The 7,866-nt window shown below is 34.7% G+C and overlaps 1 non-coding gene across 1 annotated transcript; it reads left to right on the top strand.

The window, feature by feature from the left end:
- The first annotated feature begins 7,094 nt into the window (after nt 1–7,094).
- On the top strand, nt 7,095–7,201 carry LOC129683092 (U6 spliceosomal RNA). Its single transcript, XR_008721107.1, has one exon. It is a non-coding gene; the product is annotated as a U6 spliceosomal RNA (small nuclear RNA).
- Nucleotides 7,202–7,866: the final 665 nt, after the last annotated feature.

The raw sequence follows: 7,866 nt of genomic DNA, 5'->3' as shown, positions 1-7,866 counted from the left end.
GGAGCCCCTGTTCACTCCAGATCTTTCTGTCTCCCCCTTCTTTCATAAGATTCCCTGCCTTCTGCCCAAAGTCTGGCTATGAGTCTCAGCATATGTTTTGATACCCTGCTAGGTGGAGTCCTTCAGAAGGCCTCTGTGATAGGCTCCTGTCCTATATACCCTGTTTCTTTTCCGATGTCCGACCCGTTTGCCTTTCTGAATGAAGACTGAGCATCTTACTCAGGGTTTTTCTTGTTTGGCTTCCATAGGTGTATGGACTTTAATATGATTATCCTATATTATATGTGTAATCTCCACTTATAAATGAGTATATACCATGTGTGTCTTTCTGCTTCTGGGATACCTCACTCAAGATGATCTTTTCTAGATCCCACCATTTGCCTGCAAATTTCATGATTTCCTTATTTTTAGTTGCTGAGTATTAGTCCATTATGTAAATGTACCACAATTTCTATATTCATTTGACATCATTCTGGTACTTTCTCAGACAATTAGGAATAGTGCTACATCAAGATCCAGCTGTACCCCATTTTTTAATTGGATTATTTAGTTTGTTGCTGTCTAATTTCTTGAGTTCTTTATATATTCTGGATATTAGCCCTCTGTCAGATGTAGGGTTGGTGAAGAACTTTTCTCAGTCTATAGGTTGTCGTTTTGTTCTATTGATAGTGTTCTTTGCTTTACAGAAGGTTTTCAGTTTCTAGAGGTTCCATTTATTAATTGTTGATCTTAGAGCTTAAGCTGTTGTTGTTCTGTTCAGGAAGTTGTCTCCTGTGCTAATGAATTCAAGGCTCTTCCCCACTTTTTCTTCTAACAGATTTAGTGTGTCTGGTTTTATGTTAAGGTCTTTTTATTTTATTTTTCATTACAAAGCCAGTTTTGATCTAGCTGGAAACTCCTGGGTGTTACCTGTTAAGCAGTATGTCCTCTTAAACACTTTCTTCCAACCAAAAATAGAAGCAGATGAGATCTGAACCTTTTTAATAAAAAGAAATAAAGATCATTTACTCATTGTAACCCAGAATAGTGAAGCAAAACTTTTAAAAATTGAAAATAAACTGGTAAATATTAAGATACAATTTCACAAAATATTGAAGGAGAAAATGGAACATTTCCAATTTATTATTTTGTTTATAGATGGTTAGAATCTTTATGCCTACAGGGATTTTGAGTTTGACATTTAAAACCATTATAGTTATAAATTACTACATATTTATGTATGTAAGGTTGCTAAAGATGTATAATATTTTATAAATAACATTTAATTATTCATCCATTATTTTCATATTGTCATATTGTCTGTGTAAAGTGGAAATATTATACTATAAGTAAAAACCATAAAGTAGCTATTTAGATTTCCTCATGTATTAGGTTATTTTAGTATCCGGAGTCTTAGGTTTCAAGTGTCAGGGGCATGGAAAGAGTCAACAATTTAATTTCATTGTACAGAATGACAAGTCCATTTCCAAAAATGCTGAATCATTTTATTCTGCATCACACAGAATTTAATTTCAGAAATGGATTGAATACTGTTTTTAAATGCTTTTAACATTTGATATATTTAAAAAATTATTTCCATCAGGAATCATACGTATAATTGCTCCTTAATTTACATAAATAAACATTAAGTTACCTATATAAAGATATGTGACTTTGAAAAGAATAGAGACAAAAGTGTTCCTCTCTTGTGACTAAGGCCTATATGATACACCATGATAGAGTCCACAGCTCTTCAGCGTTATCCTTAGCTTTGCTATTTTTAGGGGCTGGGCTTCTCCTATGGCCCTTTCTTCACAGAAGACACCTTAACTCTGTAACATTATCTCCTTTTATTCTTTTTAAGTAATTACAAGAGCAAATTCAATCAAGAAGAGTTATTGACAGATGGTGGTAATGCCATTGGCATTAATTATAACAAATGCATTCCTCATTGCTGGTTTATATATGTCAGGTGCTATGTTAACAATATAGACTGGCTCTCGTTCTCCTACCACAGCTGTATTAATTTTCTTTCTGTTGTTGTCATACAGATCATGACCAAAAGCAACTTGGGGAATGAAAAGTATTTTTCACCTTACAGCTGAGAGTCTGTCATGAAGAAAAGTTGCAGCAGAAACTCGAGTCATAAGCCTGACATTGAAAAAGACACCATGGGAGAAGGCTGTTTTTTGGCTGGCTCCTTCTAAACTCCTCAATTTACCTTTTTTATGTACTTTTGGGCCACACAGGGATCACACCACCCAAAGTGGGCTTAAAAATCGTCATAGGTCTGCCTATAAGGCAATTTGAAAGGGACATTTTTTTCAATTAAGATTTCCTTTTCTCAAATGACTCTAGACTGTTTCAAGTAGTGGAGCACCTTCCCCAGGCTTTACACTTCTGTCTAAGTGAAAATGAATCGGCGGTTGAAGTGATCATAGCATATGATGCAGAGTTTAGAATCCTGAACACCAAGAAATGTAGTGTTTTAAACAAGGAAGGAAGAGATAACAAAGAACATGTTTCTCAAATACATTAAGGGAGGAAATAAACTATTGTGTCAGTATATTTCTTACCTTGTAATGGCAACTGTAAAAATAAAGAAGGAGGTCTGATTCAGGTGGATAGAAAAGTGAAAAGGGAGGAAAAAGAGGAAAAGATACACTTTAGGAGTTTAACTATAAGTAGCAAAACACAGTTCCATCAGTAAGATGCTTTTTCTTCCTCCATAGTGGGAAAAGATACTATCATATGACCAACTTCTACTTATAGAATTTTCTAGTTCTTAAAAGAAAAGAAGATGGAAACATTGTCAGCCATTTTAGTAATTTTTAGACAGAGAGAAACAACCCAAACGACCCTTGGAATATAGCCAGATTCTTTAAAAGTGAAACATGTCATTTATTCTTTAACATCAATTCCTTCATATTGGTACCAGGTGATATTGTCCTTCCATTTCTGTCCTAAAGCACTCCGTTTTCTCTTCTGTTCCTTCTGGGATACTTTTTTTTTTTTTCTCGAATGGCATGTGTTACTGTTCACTTGTTACATTATGCATAAACATAAGATTATACAGAGATTAAGTCTGCTCATCTTCAAAATCCCCTGAGCATGTTTGGCCATGCATCTTTTCAGTCCTGAGTTCTGACCATTGTCTAGATTTTAGTAGAACATATATGGAGTCTTTCCATAGAACATTAGATGTTCAGTTTCCAAACGTTGTGCACCACCACCAGGCTTAGATTTTTCACCAAACCTACTTTATTTAGGGTTCTTAAGCACCTTTACCTCCCTTCCAACTCCCCTCCCCCTCCTACAACTTTAGGTAGGAGATTAATAGGGAAAAGGACTGTAGACCTCTTTCATCAGCTTCCTGCTGATTAGCCGGTGGATTGCTAGAGGATTGCTACACTCAGTCGTCAGGATACCAGCAGTCCAGTTGAAAGGCCAACATGGAGTAGCAAAACGAAGTCAGCGAAAGCCACAAGACCAAGTTGGATTGCCTGGAGAAGCTCTCTGGGACACTTCTTTCTGTGAGGTCCAGGGTCAAAACACAAAGATCAGCACAGCGATGTTAATCCAAAAAGAGTGTCTCACTCCGCCGAAGCTTCTGTATAGGAGTGGACTTCTCCTCAAAGTCCACTCACGGATTTTATCAGCTGGCCAAAGTCAGCTCCCTCACAAGAGAGAGCAAAACATCACGTGCCCAGCTTGGAGAAAAACATCATATGACCAGACTGAGTCCAGAAACTTCCACTTCAGATGTGCGCACCATCAAGTTTGGTTTTATACCCTCTGCATCTATGGGCACTAAATAATTGCTGCATACTTGAGCCCATCAAGAGAGATAATTCATTGGTCATCATTTTGTTAACCAGAGACATCCTTCATCTTTACTCCAATTTTTGAATCTTTATATGTAGCTAAGAAGAATCACCCCTAAATAAAAGTAACAGTAATAAATGAGGCACTGTTATTAAGTAGTATTTTTGAGTAATTTTCCATGTTTTAATATACATGTGAAATCAACGATTATATTTTGACTTGATGTTCAGAAAACTGTACTGGTGTTCAAAACATATGTCAAACTACAATCTCTTTTGTTTTCTCAATATGCAAAAGCTTTTCATGCATCAATGATTGTATAGTTGTATATGTTGTTATTCTGAAATGATGACAAATTATATTAAAATTATATTAAATTATGTATAAATTATATTAATGTGATAACTTAACTGGAACTTTATAGTGTGAAAAATAATTTGCTCATTATAACCTCTTGGTTTCACTGATGACATAGCTGACTGATCATGTTAACAGAGAGCAGTTTGAAGGATAAAACAATAAATTAATGTATTCCTCTCAGTTCTACCATGATAACTATAAGACATTATCAGTGTGTGCTAAACACAATCTTTTGTCATTGTCATCAATATGCAGATGATTTTCTAAATAATCTATTTTATAAAGATTTCATATCTAAAACATGCTAAATATGTAATAAGATATGTTACATAATTGGCCTGATTTTATTAGTTGCAATATATGTTAATTTTAGTATATACACTATTTGGGTTTTTATGGTCAAAGTTTTATATCTCTTAAGACTTTTTTTGCAAGTCCTACCAGTTTCTACATTTTTGAAGGACCAACAAACTGCACACTTGAAACTAACTGGCTTCTCTTTTTTTCACTCTCTTGTAAGTCATCTGTACATTCTATCAGTGTTGAGGCAGTAATTTTTACTTTGAATGCTTAGTCGGGATTATCTGGGAATACATATGCTTGAAGTGCTGTTGGACTTCTTCCTACAATACCAAAGTGAGAATGGGATTGCTGTCAGTTATTTAACCATTCTTTATTTTTTTGTTAATTGAATTATTTATTTATTTTACATCCTGGTCAGAGCTTTTCCTTCCTCCTCTCCACCCAGTCTCTCACTCTCTCATCTCACCTCCCAACTTTGAATTGGGATTAAACAGAATGGGAAATGTAAAAAAAAAAAAAAAAAAAAAAAAAAAGTTTCTACAGCTTTGTGTGTAAAAATTTGGATGAGATTGTTATAGGAGTTGTGTGCAGGAGGAAAAAGACGCAAAAATCATTAATCTGTTCCAGTTTATATAGTTAAATCCTGATAACCAAAAAATATCTATATTGGAAAACAGTTTGCATGAAAGTAAATCATTCTGTTCATAAACTGAAGTGTATGCCTATACATACAGGGATGGATGCATATATAGAGATGTACATTCAAAATTCTCTATTTTTATTAATTATCTACGTTTGAACAAATGTCCTACATACTCTGAGTTTCATTTCTTATAATTATAGCTTCCATGGCAATGTTATCATAAAGATTAATTGACAAAAGTATTTGTGGAGCCTTTCCTATGGCACCTACCATCTGTGAAGTCCACAAACCAAATGCAACTACGGGTGAGAAAATGGGGTGTGATGATACACACAAATTCAGCACAATAGTTGGAATAGTTCACTCATCAGAAACGTGATGAGGAATGCTCAGAAATTCCTCCTGTAACCACCTAGAACCTACACTAATGATAATCTATGAGCATTTAATTACTATGGTGAGTTACACTATAGAAATGGTAAATACTGTAAAAAAAAAAAAAAAAAAAAAAAAAGAGGCTTGGGAAATTGCACCTGTCGCATTCCACAATAAAAATTTTATAGATCTGAGCCAATTGTAAACATCACTTGGAAATAAGGAAGACACAAAAATAGTCATTCTATGCCCAGGGCTAAAGCAGCATGGAATCTGCTCCCTAAATTCCACAGAATGTAAAAGAGAGATAACAAGACAATCATTACTAAAATCATGTTTAAAATGTACTTTAAGAATTATGAAATATTTCAAAGTTGATATAACAAATAATTTTAAAGTTATTTAAGCTTTCTAATTTTACTATTTTGTATTTTTAAATCAGTAAATGAAAAAAGTTAAAAATGAATGTAGACATATAAATATTATCTATGAGAATAGAGGGATAGGTGTAAATAAGCCCATAAATTTGTAATATTTCCATGTCATTACATTTTTCAAAATAGATACTTGTACACTACTGTTTCTGTGATCACCAGACTTTCCTATTCTTTAGGGGTGCACTAAAACTAAGATTCACATTTCATGGGGCTAAACATTTTGAAAATACTCAAAATACACTCATCAATACAAACTCATGAATTCTAGTTGGTAACTGTTTTATATTATGGGTTTTCATTTAAAAACAAAACAAAACTGTGTGAACCTAGGTGAATTTGAAGATGAGGAGAAGAAGCCATTGGCTGTGCTGTGGTCCTTCATCTGAAAAGCTGCGAAAAGGAAGCATTTTAGTTTTCTGTATTTTAAGAGTTAGTTGCTTCTTCTAGATAGTGTACCCATCTTTAATCAGTTTCATGATTTATTGTTAGATTAAAATGTATTTGGAGAAGACTGTAAGTTATATACTCTGAAGTTTATTGTTGTCTCATGTTTATTTAATTTATGTTCTGGATAACAAATTTTTATTATAAGTTACACATATTACAGAAGAAGAAAATGTAGGCTATTTTTCCCTATAGTTCATGTTTCATATGTCCATGTTTCATTTCTTTAAACTTTAAATTTATTGGTGTTTCCTGGGTATGTTTAGGGGGTCAGGTTGCATTCCATGGCACATATGTGGAGATGGCATGATTACTTTATGGGATTGAGTCTCTCCTAACTTTACATAGGTTCCAGGAATTGAATTCAAGTCCTCATCATTACAAAGCAAGTGTCGTATTTCACTGATACAAACTTACCATGGTGCTTTATGAATGCACCAAAAGAAAGTCCGATAGATGAATATTTTTGTATAATTGTGTTAAACAGCAATGACAGATTTGGACTACAAAATATAAACAGCTCAGGGGTAAAACTGTAATCATGAAGAGCAGAGATCGAGGGAGGCTAGGAATAAGCCTATAATGAAAAAGAAAAATTGTATCATGTAATCAAACTTTTCAGGGTAACAAATTATGCTTGCTTTTGCTTTAAAATCAAACACAAGTGGTGGTAGCAGGCAGGATCTATTACCCAACAGTTAAGAAACTGCTTTAAAATCCCATTCAGCATGGTCACATCGGCAACTTATATACCAAAATTGGAAAAATACAGAGAAGAGTAGCATGGCCCCTCTGCAAGGATGACACCCAAACTTAGGAAGCATTCCTTATTTTTGAAGAGACCTATCACCCCTAAGGATATAGATACTGTCATTAAAAGTCTTCAAACCAAAAAACAGTCCAGGACCATGTGGTTTTAGTGAAGAATTCTACCAAACTTTAAAGAAGACCTAATATTAATGCTCCTGAGATTATTCCACAAAATAAAAACAACAAAAAGAACATTGCCAAATTCAGTTTGTAAGGCTATAGTCACCCTGATATTTAAACCACGCAAAGATTCAACAAATAAAGAGAATTTTAGACCAATTTCTTTTCTGTACTTTGAGGAGAAAATACTCAATAATATATTCACAAATCCAGCAGGGTATTGAAGCAGATGTTGAGATTCATAGCTAAACTTTGGGCAGATTACAGGGAATCTTATGAAAGAAGGGGAAGAAGAAAGACCCAGAGGGGACAGGAGCTCTAGAAGAAAGCAACAGAACCAAAATATCCGGGCGCAGTGGTTTTTTCTGAGATGGATACTCCAAACAAGGGCCACACATGGAGATAACCTACAACTTCTGCACAGATGTAGCCCATGGAAGCTCAGTGTCCAAGTGGGTTCCCTAGTAATGGGAACAGGGACTGTCTCTGACATGAATTCAGTGGCTGGTTCTTTGACCACCTCCCCCTGGGGGGAGTGCAGCCTTACCAGGCCACAGAGGACAACAATAC

The sequence above is a fragment of the Psammomys obesus genome, unplaced genomic scaffold (genome assembly GCF_907164565.1).
Source record: "Psammomys obesus unplaced genomic scaffold, mPsaObe1.curated_primary_1811, whole genome shotgun sequence".
Taxonomy (NCBI): domain Eukaryota; kingdom Metazoa; phylum Chordata; class Mammalia; order Rodentia; family Muridae; genus Psammomys; species Psammomys obesus.
Note: the sequence above shows the minus strand (reverse complement) of the source record. Positions and strands in the feature narration are given on the sequence as shown.